The following is a 16,791-nucleotide window of genomic DNA, read 5'->3' as shown; positions in this document are numbered from 1 at the left end:
GAAATTTAGCTTTAAAAGATCATGTTTGTTCGTTTTATTCTGAGTTGCTTTGATTCTGGATGGCAACACTGTATGTGGAGCTGCTTTGTCAGTCTTTGTCTTTTCATGCAGCCATGATACAATCATATTAGGCTGCCATCAAGGAAGAAAAGTGGGGAGAGCATTGGGAGGTCATACCTTTAGTGTCTTGAGCTATATCCCCTCTCAACCTGAAACTCATTGATATGATCAGGTCCCATACCATTGTGAGGAGCAGAGACATAAGCCTGTAGAGGTCACAGCATGTATCTGTAGAGTGATTTTTTTTTCCCCATTAAGCACTGAGAAACCCTGCAATGACATTTGCAAAGCACTGAGCAGTATTCTGACACACGCAGAGAGCAAAACATTGATATTTTGAGAATGCCACTTTAATTCATGCCTGCTATGGGATTTGTTCCTGGTCCAACAGTGAACAAAATGTGTAGGTTGAAGGTTGCACATTATTGGTCACATATCTGCCAGTAAGGCAGAGATGAATGTAAAAACACGCTGAAATGCCAGAGGAACTCAGCTGGTCTTTCATCATCCATAGGAGACAAAGATATATTGCCGACATTTGAGGCCTCCTTGAAGGAATAAGGAAAGAATAAGCAAGAAACAGGAAATCTTAGAATAAAGACAGTGCTGGCTGGGAGGAGGTTCCAGACCAACAAAAGGGGTTAATTGGATATGATAAGGGAAGAGGTGAGCATTGATTTTGTTTGTGTGAAAGGAGAGAGGGAAAAGGGAGAGAGACAGAGCTGGGGAAGAAGGGGGGGAGTGGTTTAATGAAAGCCAGAGAATTCAATATTAATACCATCGAGTTGGATGAAGATGAGGTGTTCTTCCAATTTACTGCTGAATTCATCCAGCATTTTGGTGTGCTTTTACTACAATCATACCATGTGTAGAAATACCATGTAAGCAAATAAAGAACTGTAAATAGATAATGAATGTAAATAAACTGACTTCGCAATAATGAGATCAATAAATTGCACAAATCAGAGTCCTTAAATGAGCCCCGATTGAGTTTGTCATTGAGTATTCTGATGGTGGAGGGGTAGCAGCTGTTTCTGAACCTAGTGGTGCGAGTCTTGTGGCCCCTAAACCTCTTTCTTGATGGCAGCAGTGAAAACAGAGCATATGCTGGGTGGTGTGGATTCTTGGTGATTGCCGCTGCTCTCCAACGGCAGCGTTCTCTGAAGATGTTCTCACTGGTAGGGAAAATTTTGCCTGTGATGTCCTGAGCTGTGTCCACTACCTTTTGGAGGGCTTTATGCTTGAAGTGCACATTTAGGTCCCTGGTGAGATAGCAGTTGCATGGACAGGTGTTGTACCTCCTAGAGGGGAAAGTTATAGGGGGTGGTGAGAGTGGGTGAGAAGGCAAGTCACCATGGTTGGATGGGGTACTGCCAGGCAGTCTGTGGAAAGAAAAACATATTGATGTTTTGGCCTCTCATGATTTCATTTATGATCATTGTCAATCTGTTTGTAAATTAAATAACTCTAAATATCTCACTTCAGATTTAGATGAGATGCCTCTCTTGGAGTAGCATTTTGCCAATATTTGTTGATGAATAATGGCCACTTGAACTCATTGCTGGAGTATAATCTGTGGGGTTTTTTTAGCTATATTTAGAATCTTTCAAAGATGAGGGGAAGAGAAAAGTTGACTGAGGGAAAAATATACAAGTCAACAGATTAATTATGGCAACAGAGATAGAATTAAATTTTTTGTCTGGCATTAAGTCTGACGTTGAACCTGCGATGCACTGAGATTATATTGTCAATCATTTTAAAACATAATGCTGGGCTGTGGACACGTGGTTGGAAGAATTTATATTTGTAAAGCTAAATAGCTTTACTCAAACTTGAATATATCAACAAAATGGAATATTTTATTTCGAGTCTTTGGATGCACTTCGAGTTAGACAAATTATTATTAAGGTTTTGAATTTAACAGAATCTCTTGGCATAGTTATTTATAGCATGACAAGATTATTTTTATATATTGTGAGTATAAATGACCCTGCATTTTGTGTACCAATTGTCATTTTTTTAATATATGAAAGTTTTCTGCAGAGAAAACCCATTGTAAGATTAAAAAGACAGTTCACTGAGCTTTTTTGCAGGAAAAATCAGAAGCATAGGAAGAAAATTAGAATTTTAGGATCTCAATTTCATTTTGCGTTGAAGATGGAACAAGTATTTTCTTTAACATCTACAGTATAAATTGAATCCACAAATAATCAGTGAACCATTACAAAATGAGATTCAAGTATAATCTTACTGTTATTTATATACATGCACTGTACTGGAATCAATATTTTTTTACATTTTTGCTTTTAATATTTTGGATAAAATTACTTGTTTGGATAAATTCCTTTGGAAATCATCTGAACAGAAAACAGAAACATTTAAACAGTAACATTGCTCCCTAAGTATTCAAATTAATTAAATTTGTCGTCTGGGTTCATTGCACAGAAATTCTCTCTGAAGGTAACTGTTTTTATATTGGAAGGTTTAATTACAAATACAAATGAGTTTCTTCTGTTTTGTAAAGATGAGATAAAAAAAATCAAATTACAAAGCATTTTTGTTTCTTGTCAGTACAAGGCTATTTTATTGTACTTTTAATATTCATTTACTTTGTGCATTTTCAAGTGGATACTTGGCTTCTTTTCAATAAGATTTTTTGGGAAAGGAGAATAGGGTTTCATGAATAATAAACATTTTTCATTGTATGAATGGGGACTATATGACTTCTCTAAACATACAAATATATTAAAACTCTGAGTGAATAATAATTATTCCTTCTAAATACCTCATTCTGGAAAATGCTGAATAAATGAAGATTTTTATGAACCTTCTTGTTTCTTTCACTGATAGAACCTTCATAGAAAGATTTTGTCAATTTTGACTGTTCTTGAGACATAAAAGTTTGAACATAATTCCATAACTTTCCATCTGTTTGGAAGCAAATTATCCCACAGACTCAGTTTAACTGTTGCTATTGTGTTTATCTTTAATGTCTATTTCTGCTGCACAAAGCTGTAATCTCTTCATTTTCTTCTTTATCCATCTGGGTAGCCCCCCTTAGTGTGGAACTCCTTAATTCACCATCAAGGTATTCAATAATATTTCCTGAAATAAAAAACCATTATTGATTGCAAAAGAAGCAACAACAATGGTCAATTAAAGACAGTATTTTATGAAATTTTCTGATATTGGAATTATGCAGAAAGGGTTCCTTCAGTTGCATGTGTGAATCTGTTTAGATAAAATTATTTAAGATTCAAGGGACAAAAGCACTGTAGATGGATGAGCTTTTGCTCTTGTTCAGCAAGACTTTCAATACTAATATTCAATGTGTCCTCAATTGCTTAAAAAAAGAAAGAAAGCTGGATTTGCTGGGAGAAGCACTAAATTCTAAGACCTAATCTAATTGTCACAGAACTCCAATATTCTGGATATAATTAAACATTCAAAGAACTCTGCAAAGCCATTCTCCAAAGAACTGAAGCTTGAAGCCATTTTTTAAACAGAATGTCTATGCATGAAACATTATTAACAGTGAAGCAGCTGTAAGCATGGAATCAAAAGATAATCATGCCAGCAGATTTTAAGATGGTAAAGACTCCATGAAGGAAAATAAAATGTTCAGTGCACTATACTTTGAAGTGCATTAGGGATGGCACTTGTGATTTGTTGACCCAGGAATTGTATGGAAGCCAGAGATCTTCTAAGTATCTGAAATAGCAAGTGCAATCTAATGGAAAGGCAAAAGAATGAGGAGTTAATTTATCAGGCACGTGACACGTGTCTTAGTATTATTGAGGTTCTATAGGAGACATAATAGGCCTGACCATCATCCAACCTATGGCTTTTAAAGAGAGTCTGGAGAGATAAAGCATACCCTTCAGCCCAAGAAGCTTGCTCAGACCATCTTCTGCCCATCAAAAGTTCTCATTAGCAAAATGAGAGTCCAAAGGATCCAGGGAGGAGTGCAGCATGGATTCAAAACTGTCAACAAGATAACAAATGCAGATTGGATACATACATTGAACCCTACAGTTTTTATCCTCGCCATTTTCTCAGCTATCACCACTCTCCTGGGTATGCACAGAAGATCTACAGACACCTATGCAACACTGGTGACACAAGGCACTTGCGGCAAGGGATCAAAAATATAACAAACCACAAATCAACCTTGCAAATTAAGGACAATAACGCTTCCCTTCCAGACAGACTGAACACCTATGAATGGTTTGATGAGAATAACAGGATGACACAAAAGAAAGCTCCGTGTCCCCCTGATGAATGGGCCCACTGCATAGCCACAGTTGAAGTGGGGAGAATCCTTTCTAAGGTGAACCCACACCAGGCTCAAGAACCAGACAATATACCTGGTCGGGTACTGAAGGACTGCACAGACCAATTGATGGAGGTCTTCGTGGACATTTTCAGCACCTCACCGCAGCAGTCCATCATTCCCTCAGGGATCAAGAGAGCCGCCATTATCCCAATATCCGAGGGTGAAAATAAGAGTCCTCAATGACTACTGCCCTATCGTAGCACTGTGTCCTGGCCCACCTGGAGAATGACCAGGCTGCTGTTCATTGGCTTTAGCAATGGTAGGAAGCATATCTCTTGAAAAATGGCTAATTCAGGAGTCATGGATGTACTGCATACTACAAAAGGAATCACTAGCCCAGACAATGGAAAAATAATTCCTGATATCAGCATCTGTTCAGATCAGTTGCCATTGATTTCTGTTCCGTAGAAATTATCAACCTGTCTTGACTATTTAAAAATGTTGCAGTTCCATTTCTCTAAGCAACACTTATTCTACATTCGTACCATGTGTTTATATACTGTATTTTAATTGTTGGTGAAGTGATAATGATAGAAAATACGATTTGTGACAGTGATGGCCCAAATTTGTGTGAGACCTTTAACATTTGGCAAAGGTGATATCAGGCTTCTGACAAACTAAACATTAGATTCCGTAGGTTAGTAAAGTATAGTGAGCAGATTGTGTCATCCAATTTAAAGCCCAAATATTTACATTTCTTTGAGGTACACGCTGTTTACTGGTTGGAACAGGGAGCAAAGCTGTTAGCGGATGTCACAATCTGCAAAATCTTCAAATAGTAAATGCTGGATTTGACCTTTTCCCAGTGGAAATTTTTCTGCAAGTATCCATATCTAATTGAAATGATGGACTAAATATTTACTGAGGAGTGCTTTCAATAATTATTCTCAAGAATGCTCTGTGACTTATTCCTTGCTTGGAGGTCATCTTTGGCTTCAATTTGAATGAAGAAATGGGGAGAACATTAGTGAAACTTGCTGACACTGGTTCCAATCCTAGAGTGTTGGCTGGGGTGTTCCTGTTGCAAAACAGATTAAAACATAGACTTTTAGCCATATTTGCACACTTAAGCATAGAAGTGAGTTGCCTTTCTAACCCCCATCCATAAAATGGTTGGAATGAGTTTCCCAAGCTGCTGTCAATTTTTCCACTCTTATTTCCCTACTTGCTCCAGAAGCCCATGTGCTCCTGAACATTAATCGACTTCCCAATATTTCAATGAGAGAATTGGTTTCTGCAGCATGGCAAACTGGAAACTTGTTTAAAACTCTTGTGGTCCATACAAGAGGAAATGACAGGCTAGAGTGTTTCACCTGAAATAAAAGAAACAAAAAGGAACTTTGTGGTGTCCTGCAGAAGAGGAGGTTATCATTTGGAAACCCCTGATGGGGCAAGTTTCTTCGGCAAGATACTGAAGTGGCTGATCGGAGGGAATCAATTTGTGTGTGTCCAACGAGCAATGAATCTCTCTCTCTGAAAACTGACAAGAACCTTCCCGAGCAGTAACCATTTAACCGTTTCCACCAGAGCCTTGTGAAAATTCATAAATGTTAAATTCTGTGCACAGTATAAGAATTGCCTGATACCAATGAACTTGGAGGAGTGAGAAGTGAGATTGGACTGAATCAAATAACTTTTCTGAACTTATACACATTACATACACATGCACTTAGAATTAGAAAGGGGTTAAGTTTGGTTAAGTTAAATTAATAGTAATAAGTTAAAGTTTGATCCTGTTTTTATGTTTAAAAAAAATTAAAAGCAACTTTTGTTTAAGTAACCATTTGTCTTGTGAATTTCTATTGCTGCTGGATTTTGGGTTCCTCTGGGCCCATAACAATGTGCACACACGCACACACATTTTGCAACCAGCACACAAAAGAAATTAACGTGCACGCAAAAGGTTAGTAACCTAAAATAATGTAGTAATTAATAATTGATGTTTTATTTAATGGAACAACAAACTGAACTAAGTAGTTCAAAGTGTAGAATAAAATCTTAACTAAATACATTACTTCATAGAATGTAATCATTCTTGTATTATATTAAAACATGCCAATACAGTTTTGTTAGCCGTGAGAGATAGGCTGTGCCAAAATTATCTTGAAACAATTTCAAGTTTACATTTGCACAAGCATTCAGTGCACACATACTTTTGTCATAGGAAAATAATATGTACAACTTAAGGTTTTTATGCACACTGACTACTAAAAATTAGAGGGAACATCGGCCAAGACTTCTATTGCATCTCCCAAAGGCATGACCTCCACCTCAATGAAAATCCCCACCATTGTTCATTCTTCACAGTTCGCCACCTTCCCAGAGTTTATTAGATATGGGCAATAAAAATTGACCTAATTGAACTTACACAGTGACAACCATGTCATATAAACAGATTTTTAAAAAATGTTTTATTTATGTTCAGTAATAAGAGAATGTTTTTTTTTATCTATACATTGACATGCAGGCAGTCCCTGGCTTAAAAGCGAGTTCTATTAACTAGGTCTGTCTTTAACTCGAATTTGTTTTTAAATTAGAACAAGTACATATGGTCCTTATCTAGCATCAGTTAGTTAAATGATTATCTTAGTATATAGCATATATACTATATATTTTACCTTTCTATGTATGTAAAACACTTAAGAAACACTTTCGGAGGAGTCACGTGATGGAATAGTGGCCGGTAGGAGAATACCAGCCCTCTACAGAAAAGAAGAAAAAAAGTGAATAAAAAGCAAAGCCCCAGATACACAAATCACAACAAATAAAAAATAAAGGTGTGGAGAAAATGGCACCTAAGAAAGAAAAACCAAAAACAACAGAAAGAAAAGAAGAAGGAAAGACTCCGGAAGATGCACAGAAAAGCAGGAACCTGCCATGGAAAGAGGAGCCTGCTCCCCAGTGTTAGTGGAGACCCCGTAGGGTCATGACCCACCGACCGTGGGACTGCAAAAATAGCTCACTGAGCCAAACAGACTTGCACAACTGCACACGCGCGAGGAATCGCGCATGCGTGATGCGCACGACAAGGAGAACACCGAACAGCTGAGAGATGCCTGACCCCAGGGCTCCCAGCTGGAAGATAAAAAAACCAACGGGAAAGGGAGGGGTAAGAAGGATAAAAGGAAGCAAGAGACACAAAAGATAACCAGCCCAGGAGGAACCATGGGAAAAAAAATACCCAACAAACTGAGACAAGCAGCTCAACAAGAAAGTTGGAAGAGACACAGATACAAGGAAGAGAAATAGAAGACACAAACCCACGAGCAGACACAGAAGAAGAAGAAGAAGAAGAACACCAAGCTCTGCACAGAGGAATAGGAGGTAAAATGAATGGACAGTACAGAGATTTTAAAAATTTCAAGAATAAATGAAAGCATTAAAAGAATGGTTGACACTAGAATTTAGTGAAATGAAAAGTACAGAAGAAATAGAGTGGTCATAACATGTCGGGAAAGGATTAGAAAATGTGGAAGAACGTGTAATGGCATTAGAAATGGAAGTGAACAACTTAAAAAGTAAATTGGGAGAAAGTGACAAAAAACTTAAAGAAACACAGGAGTTGTTAGCTCAGAAGATGGATATAATGGAAAACTATAGTAGGCAAAACAATATAAAGATAGTGGGTCTTAAGGAAGATGAAGAAGGCAAAAATATGAAAGAATTTATAAAAGAATGGATCCCAAAAGTCCTGGGAATGCCAGAAATGCAGGAAGGAAAGGAAATAGAAAGGGCACACAGAACATTAGCCCTGAAACCACAGTCACAACAAAAACCAAGATCTGTTTTAGTAAAATTTCTGAGATACACGACAAGAGAAAATATATTGGAGAAGGCAATGAATAAAATAAGAGAAGACAAAAAACTACTGGAATACAAAGGTCAAAAAAAAATTTCTTCCCAGATATAAGTTTTGAGCTCCTAAAGAAGAGGAAGGAGTTTAACACAACAAAATCGATCCTATGGAAAAAATAACATAATTTATGTTAAGATATCCAGCGGTGCTTAAAATAGTTATCCTGGGGCAGCAAAACAGACTGTTCTCGGATCCGGAGAAAGCACGAGAAATTGCAGAACACCTGCAAGACAGAAACTGAGATGAAGAGATGTAACAAGAACAAAGAGCAATGACAAACTACATATAAAGATGTAAAAATAATGTATAAGTAAGAATTAAAGGAGGGAAGTAAGGGAGAAGAGGGGGGGGGAAGAGAAGGGGTTAAAAAATAAATAAAAGAAAAAGAGAAGAAAAGAGGGGGAGCTTTATTGTAATGTGAAGATAAAAGTATTTTCTGGAGGGTGTTGGGTGGGAGAGAATAACTGCGAAATCAGTTGACACTTGCGAACGGGTTCGCAGTCCGAATAGAGAGGGGAGTTGTGGTTGCTCGGCAAGGGACAAGGGGCGACTCAGAGAGGGGGGGGGGAATACTTGGAGTTAAGGGAATTTTAGATGTGGGAATGGTTGAGATATTTTATGTTTTAGAAGTGTTGTCATACAGTGCATTCAAAAAAAGAAAACTGAGAAATGAAAATGGGGAAAAGGGGAAAGGAATTATACCGAACTGAGAACAAAGGGAAAGAAGACAAAATAGATGAGTTTCTAGCTAAAATTGAACTACTAAAATTGCAAGAAGAGGAGCAAAACAAATTGATAAAACCATTTGAAATAGAGGAAATACAAGATATTTTAAAAAAGCTACCGAACAATAAAACACCTGGGGAGGACGGACTCCCAATAGAATTCTATAAAACATTTAAAGAGTTACTAATTCCTCCTCTCCTGGAAGTAATGAACCAAATAGAAGAAACACAAAACTTGCCAGATTCATGTAAAACAAAATACCAAAGACGGGGAAAGATCCACTAACACCTACATCGTATAGACCAATATCTCTAACTTAACTCAGATTATAAGATAATTGCAAAACTATTAGCAAACAGATTGGCTGACTGTATGCTAAAAATAATAAAACTAGATCAAACTGGATTTATTAAGAAAAGACAAACAACGGACAATGTTTGTAAGTTCATTAACTTAATTCATGAAGTACAAGGAAATAAGACGCCAACAGTAGCCGTTGCTTTAGATGCAGAGAAAGCCTTTGACAGGGTAGAATGGAATTATTTATTCGAAGTATTACAGAGGTTCAACCTACCAGAGAAATATATTAATTGGATTAAAGCATTATATAAGGGTCCAATGGCGAAGGTGACAGTAAATGGATATGTATCGAGCCAATTTAAATTAAGCAGGTCAACTAGGCAGGGATGGCCACTATCTCCCTCACTGTTCACGTTTGCAATAGAACCATTGGCAGAACAAAAAATAAAATAAAAGGGATAAAAATAAAAGAGAAGGAATATAAAATCAGTCTATTTGCAGATATTGTCATAGTATACTTAACAGAACCAGAATTATCAATAAAAGAATTACATAAGAAATTAAAGGAATATGGAGAAATATCAGGATACAAGATCCATGCAAATAAAAGTGAAGCGATGCCAATGAATAATGCGGATTTCACAAAGTTTAAAAAAGAATCACCATTTAAATGGCAAACACAAGCAATCCAATACCTAGGTATTAGACTAGATAATAATCTAGGCCATCTATACAAATTAAATTATCAGCCATTAATGAAGAAATTACAAGATAACTTAGAACATTGGAAAGATTTACCACTAGCACTGATAGGAAGGGTAAATTGCATTAAAATGAATATCTTCCCTAGGATACAATACCCATTTCAATTGTTACCAATTCCCTTAACAGGGAAATTCTTCAATGAGCTAAAGAAAATGATAAAGAAATTCTTATGGAAAGGGGGGAACTGAGGATAGCACTAGATAAATTAAGAGAATGGTACAAACAAGGTGGTTTGCAGCTACCAAACTTTAAGAATTATTATAGAGCAGCACAATTAAGATATCTATCAGATTTTTATCAAACAAGGGGAAAACCAGATTGGACCAGGATAGAGCTAGATAAAATAGGGGAGAAGGTACCAGAACATATACTTTATAAGTGGGATGAAAAATTGGTGCAATATAGAAGTTCACCCAGTACTGCATCTTCTTCCAACATTTGGAAGAAGATTCACGTAGAATGGAAAAAAGCAAATTACCAACTACCAAAATTATTATTGACGCAAAATCAACTAATCCCTTTCACAATAGATAACCTTTCCTTTAGAGAATGGGAGAGAAAAGGGATTAAAAGAATAGAAAATTGTTTTTTGGGAAATAATTTATTATCATTTGAACAAATGAAGTACAAATATGGAATAACTCACGGTACAATGTTTGCATATCACCAACTTAAAACCTACTTAAAGGACAAATTGGGAAGCAGACTGAGATTACCAGAAGGAAGCAGGTTTGAATATGTGATTACAGACACAATGATAATTAAAAGATTTATAACAAACATGTACATCAAGCTGCAAGAGAAAGAAAATGATGAAATAAGCTATAAACCCAAACAAAAGTGGGAACAAGATCTAAACATAAAGATAAAAAATGAAATATGGGAAAATCTATGCTCTGGAACTATGAGAAATATAATAAACACGAGGTTACGCATGATACAATATAATTGGTTATACAGGCTATATATTACGCCCCAAAAGTTAAATTATTGGGACCCAACAGTATCAGATAGATGTTTTCGCTGTAAGAAGGAAACGGGAACAACAGTATATGCAATTTGGGCATGTGAGAAAGTGAAAAAGTTTTGGGAAGATCTAAATCAGGTATTAAATAAAATCTCAAAAAGCAACATACCAAAAAATCTAGAGATCTTTCTTCTAGATAATATAAGAAGTAAAGAACTAGGTCTCAAACTGGATGAAGCGCAAAAAAGATTTATTATGATAGCCTTAGCTGTAGCAAAGAAATGTATAATGTTAACTTGGAAATCAGAAGAGAGCCTGAGAGTACAGCAATGGAACATGGAAATGAATAAATGTATATCATTGGAAAAAAATAACATATAATTAAAAAATAAAGTCACATTATTTTAACAAATTTGGGAACACAACAGAGAGGGCCTACCGTGGACCTCCACCCCTAAAATGATAGAATGAGAAGAAGACGAAATGAACTGACCCAGTGTGTAAAAGTAGATGACACAATTTTCTTGTTTATTTTCATTGTGTGATGACATTGTACAATGGGTTTATTGCATTGAATATGTTAAACGTTTAGTGGGTAGGGAGGGGGGTGGGAAAGAGGGAGGGAAGAGAGGGGGGAAAAAGGGGAGAAAATGACATTGTGTATATTCAAAAGGGAAATGTTTGTGTGTATTTTAATTAATATGGTTCATAGTGTGAAAAATTAAAAAAAATTAAAAAAGAAACACTTCCAAATACACAGCAACATCTTAACATCTTAAACATAATAATACAGAACATAATTGGATGATGTAGAAGATGATGGAGAGATGGTCAATGTTGGACAGGATGGACCTGGTGCTGGAGAGTCACATGAAACTTGAAAGTGGAATCAGCTTCAAAGATTCATCTGTTCCTTTCTAGCTGCCTTTAACCCAAGGAGGCAGTAAAGAATCACCAAAATTTGGTTCACGAGTCACTTGTAAACCAAATGAAATAAGAGTACAACACAGTTAATGCGTTCCAAGAAATTTCAGTGTTATGGAAAACCGCGGTCTTCATAGCATTATTAACTTTAACGCAATATATTCCAATCTTATAAAAGGGGTACATAAAACTGATCGTTAATGACAATAATTGAACATCATTTATTTTAGAAAATATTTGTCTAATGTAGTTTACCACTAACCCTAACGCATTGGTTTGGAAACTCGCTGGACTGTGCCTAACCCTAACCCTTACCTTAACCCTAACCCGGGGATTCCATACAAACTGGTGTTGTTCATTGATTTGGAAACTCACTGGTCAGCCCTTAACCCTAACCCTAACCATAATCCTAACATGTTCAGTGGTTTGGAAACTCACTGATCTGCTGCATCCGAGCAAAGACAAAAAAAAACCCCGATTCTCATCAGTGTAAGGCAGTGTGCTGCGGTATAGTGCAGGGATCCCGATCACAGTGGGGACATCAATAACTTTCAACACATTTTTAACCCGGGGACTACCTGTATTTTAGATTTAGATACATATAGTTTTAAAGTTTGCAGATGATACGAAACTCTGATTGTGGTCTGTTAGACAAGAATCCAGTAACAGAGGAGGGCACTGAGGCCAAGATCCTGAAGTTTGGGAATGAGTTTGCAAAGGCAAAGCTGTAGTCTATGAACAGTGGTCTAACATGGGTGTCCTTGATGTTTTAGGGCCAAATGGAGAGCATGGGATATGGCATCTGCTATGAATCTGTTTTGCTGGTAGGCAAATTGAAGTGGGTCAAGGCTAGTTAGTAGACTAGAGTAGATGTGAGCCATGGCCAGCCTCATCAAAGGCTTTAAGGACGTTTAAAAAGAATTATATTGGATGCTGTTTGCCTTGTTTTTCTTTTGGAGTTGTTGCTCAGTGCTGATCATATCCATTGTGCTCTTGAGGAATGGAGCCCACACCAGGAATCAACTCTTTGGCCTCCAGGTGGAGGCGGTCGAGGAGGTCTCTGAAAATGGCTTTATCTGTGCTGAACAGGAAGGAGTTCCCTCTGTAGTTACCAGTCAGGTATCTTCTTTCATGAAGCTAATTATGCTCATGGTACATCTGAGGGCCTCTGCCATGTCCTTTTCTTACCATGTGTGGCAATGAGCTGTAGATTTACCCAGAAGCTCTTTACTGCCAACTTTTAGGATTTCAGAAGGATCGCAGCTGCTCCCATTGCTAATTATTCTTGAATGGAATACGTCATTCTCAGCTCTATATTGTTAAGGGATGGTAGCAAATCTGGGCCGTATGGGATACTGGGATGGTGCCAAGTGTCGAGGACAGAGTCACGGCATTGGGTCTTAATCGTGCCTCTTTCAATGGCCATTGACTGGCTCTTTGACCCTCTTATCCACCACTTATCCTGCCTCTCAGTGGTGTCTCAGTCTGCCATCTGTTCTTTAGGTCATGGATTTTCTGTTAACTCTCTGCCTGTTTCATTGTTTCTATTCTGTTAAGGAATGGTAGAGCTTTAAGTCCAGGAACACATTTTGTTTGCAGATAACTCCTCGACCCTATGGTAATTCTTTTCAAACTGGTCCAGGTTCTTCATGTTTGTGAAAGACATTATGTGGTGAGTTTCTTTGGTCTGCTAAACACAGCCTGAAACAGATCTAGTAGTAATATTATTTGCCTCATTATTATAACTATGTTGAAGATGTCAGCAATGCATTCAATCAGGTTTCACATCGTAGGCTGCTCTTGAAGGTTAAATTACATGGGATCTAAAGAGAGATAGTAGAATGGTTAGAAAATTGTCATCAGGAAAAAAAGCAGAGGGTAATTGTAGAAAATTGATTTTCCGACTGGAGGCCTGTGACCAGTGGAGTGCCACAGGGTTCAGTGCTGGGCCCATTGCTGTTTGTAATTAAGATCAATGAGTTTGATGAAAACATACATGGTATGATTAGCACATTTGCAGATGACACTAAAGCAGTGGTTCTCAACCTTTTTCTTTCCAATCATATACTCCCCATGCCACTGGTGCTCTGTGATTCGTAAGGGATTGCTTAAGGTGGTATGTTGGTGGAAAGAAAAAGTTTGAAAACCACTGTTTTAATCATACCTCATTGACTTGTTATGTGCATAGTTTCATAACTCCAAAGGAAATGGGCCAATGACTATTTTTCTCAAGCAAAATATTTCAGTAACAATTGAGTCCAGAGCAGTGACTCTCAACCTTCCCTTCCCACTCACATACTGCCTTAAGCAATCCCTTATGAATCACAGAGCACCAATGGCATAGAGATCACTTAAAGAGGTATGTGAGTGGAAAGAAAAAGTTTGAGAACCTCTGCTCTAAAGTATCTGATACTGTAAATAGTGAAGATGTTTGCCAAAAATTGCAGTAGGATCTTGATCAGGTGGGCAGTTGAACGATTGATGGAATTTAATGCAGAGGTGTTACATTTGGGAAGTTTAACATGGAATGAACCTATACAGTGAGTGGTAGCAATCTAAGCAATATTGCAGAGCACAGGGATCTAGGAGTATAGGTACATAGTACCTTGAAAGAGGCATCACAGGTAAATAGGGTGGTCATAAAGACTTTCAGCACATTGCCCTTCATCAGAGTACTGAGTATAAAAGTTGGGAGGTCATGCTGCAGTTGTTTAAGACATTGATGAGGCCCAATTTGGAGTATTGTGTTTAGTTTTGGTCTCCATGCTACAGGAAAAAAAAACTTTTGTCAAGCTGGAGAGGGCTTAATTCTCAGGAGCACAGGAGGATGAAGGGTGATCTCATAGAGATATACTGTACAAATTCATGAGAGGAATAGATCAGGTAAATGCCAAGAGTAGGGGAATCAGTAACCAAAGGATTAAGGTGAGGAGGGAGAGATTTAACAGGAATTTAAGTGTTCAGAACAGGCTGTTGGAAGAGGTGGTTGAGGTAGGTACAATCTAAGAAAAATTTGGGTGGATACATGGAAATGTTTGGTTTAGAGGGATATTGGCCAAATGCAGGCAATGGTACCAGAATGGGTGGGTCATTTGGGTGTAACAGCTTGTTTCCATGCTGAATGACTCGATGATTGTATTAATTATGGTGAGTCTTCCTCCATTAGCATGCTATCCTTTTCCCCTTTTGGAAAATTTAAAATCAAGCGATTGTTCAATATGTCCACCACTACTTTATTTTCATCTGTAATATCACCAGTTGTACTCTTCAAAAGGGATGTGCAGCTTCAGATGATCATATCCTAATAAAAGAGCAAAACAAAATCTGTTTATTTTGATATCCCATGAAGTTTCTTTCCCCACTTCCTTTTCATAGCCCTTGCTAAATGTTGATTAAAAAACATATCGGGCTGTTTTCAATGGCTTTCATCAATCACTCCCTAGATTTTACCCACAATTCTTTCATTGCTGTTGCAGCAGTCAGGTGTAACCATTCCTTTGTGCTTATCAAACATCAATTAACCAAATTTGCATGAAATCAATGAGGCTTGACTTTGATTGCACATTCTGAAACTTAATACTCAGGGAGAGTAGATCCTGCAGGCATCAAGCAAAGAGACAAGGAGCAATGCCACAAGGGGGACAAGAGCAGCAAGATATCCCAAGGTTTGCTAGAAAGATTAATGCAATTGAGTTTTTAATGCATTTAGAATTGATGCGGACCAACAGGAGACCCAAGTGAATAATTGGAGCTCACAGCATTGTTGCATACAGCAAAGCTTATCCATGATAAGAATTGGCTTCAAGAGTTTGAAAAGAAAAAGCCAAGCTAGCTAATTATGACAAAAAAAATGAACTGGCACCCTCATCTCTAGATCTTTTGTCGCATGAGACTCTCCAAGCCACCTGTACCTCAAATGAAAGCATGTCAATGATTGTACAGGTCATTACTAAAGATAAAATTAAGTAGTGCATCTTGTAGAATGTGCGTATTCACACAAATCATAGAACTTCCTGATGTCAAGGCACTGTCTTTATATTTAAGGCAAAACCTGGACAATTGAAAAAATATATAGGGAATAGAAAATGGGGAAAAAAAATTGATCTTTATATGAATTAGAAATAGTACACCTGAAAAAAAAGGCCAACCCTTTAAAGTTGTTCAATGGCTGGGTACTCAGCTGATGAGTACCATCTAAATTGTATAATTTAAGATCAGCATTATATGATAAACAAAGCTGTTTGGAGAGAAGTGCCTGATGTGTGCTGGTAAACTCACATTATTCCATATGGTTTTCACAAGTAAGAAAGTGAACGGTTTACCCTTTAGAACTCAGCTGGCAAGACCAGTTGCAGAGAGCAATGACTGGTGACCATCCATTTCTTCAATACAGTTGATTAGCTTAGACTATTTATTCTTCTAGGAAGTGTGAAATGGCATCTTATTAGTGTCAACGGATAATTGACATGTTGATTACATTTTTAGGAGTGCCTCAAGATTGTTGATGTGAATAATTAGATGTGTTGGAAGGAAAGATTCCCATTTATCTATCTCCTTTTGAGATATCAGGAAACCTCGAACCACTTCTGAAGTGCACTTGGACAAGGACACAATAGGAGCAGATGTAGGTAAGCAAGCTCCATTTTGGTGAGTGTTTCACAGATTACCTACACTCTGCCTGCAATGGCCATCTGAAGCTCCCAGTCGCAATTTCAATTCCCTTTCTATTTCCATCCATGTAATTATATTGTACAGAGTCAATACTTAATTATATTTAAAATTGCAATGATTACATGGTATTAATCCCTCCCCCTTTCCCACCCTCCCCTTCCTCTTACCTCCTTCCCATTATAAAAG

At 37.4% G+C, this 16,791-nt stretch overlaps 1 long non-coding RNA gene across 5 annotated transcripts in view; it reads left to right on the top strand.

The window, feature by feature from the left end:
• Positions 1–1,080: 1,080 nt before the first annotated feature.
• The window catches only part of LOC138744117 (uncharacterized), a 140,284-nt gene continuing 124,573 nt past the window's right edge, over positions 1,081–16,791 (top strand). For all 5 annotated transcript variants that reach the window (XR_011345295.1, XR_011345294.1, XR_011345292.1 and 2 more), the window contains exons 1-2: positions 1,081–1,238; positions 16,420–16,562. This is a non-coding gene — a long non-coding RNA (uncharacterized lncRNA). The remainder of the gene's footprint in view (positions 1,239–16,419; positions 16,563–16,791) is intronic.

The sequence above is a fragment of the Narcine bancroftii genome, chromosome 10, assembly GCF_036971445.1.
Source record: "Narcine bancroftii isolate sNarBan1 chromosome 10, sNarBan1.hap1, whole genome shotgun sequence".
NCBI lineage: Eukaryota > Metazoa > Chordata > Chondrichthyes > Torpediniformes > Narcinidae > Narcine > Narcine bancroftii.
The sequence above is the reverse complement of the archived record's forward strand: the minus strand, read 5'-3'. Positions and strand labels throughout refer to the sequence as shown.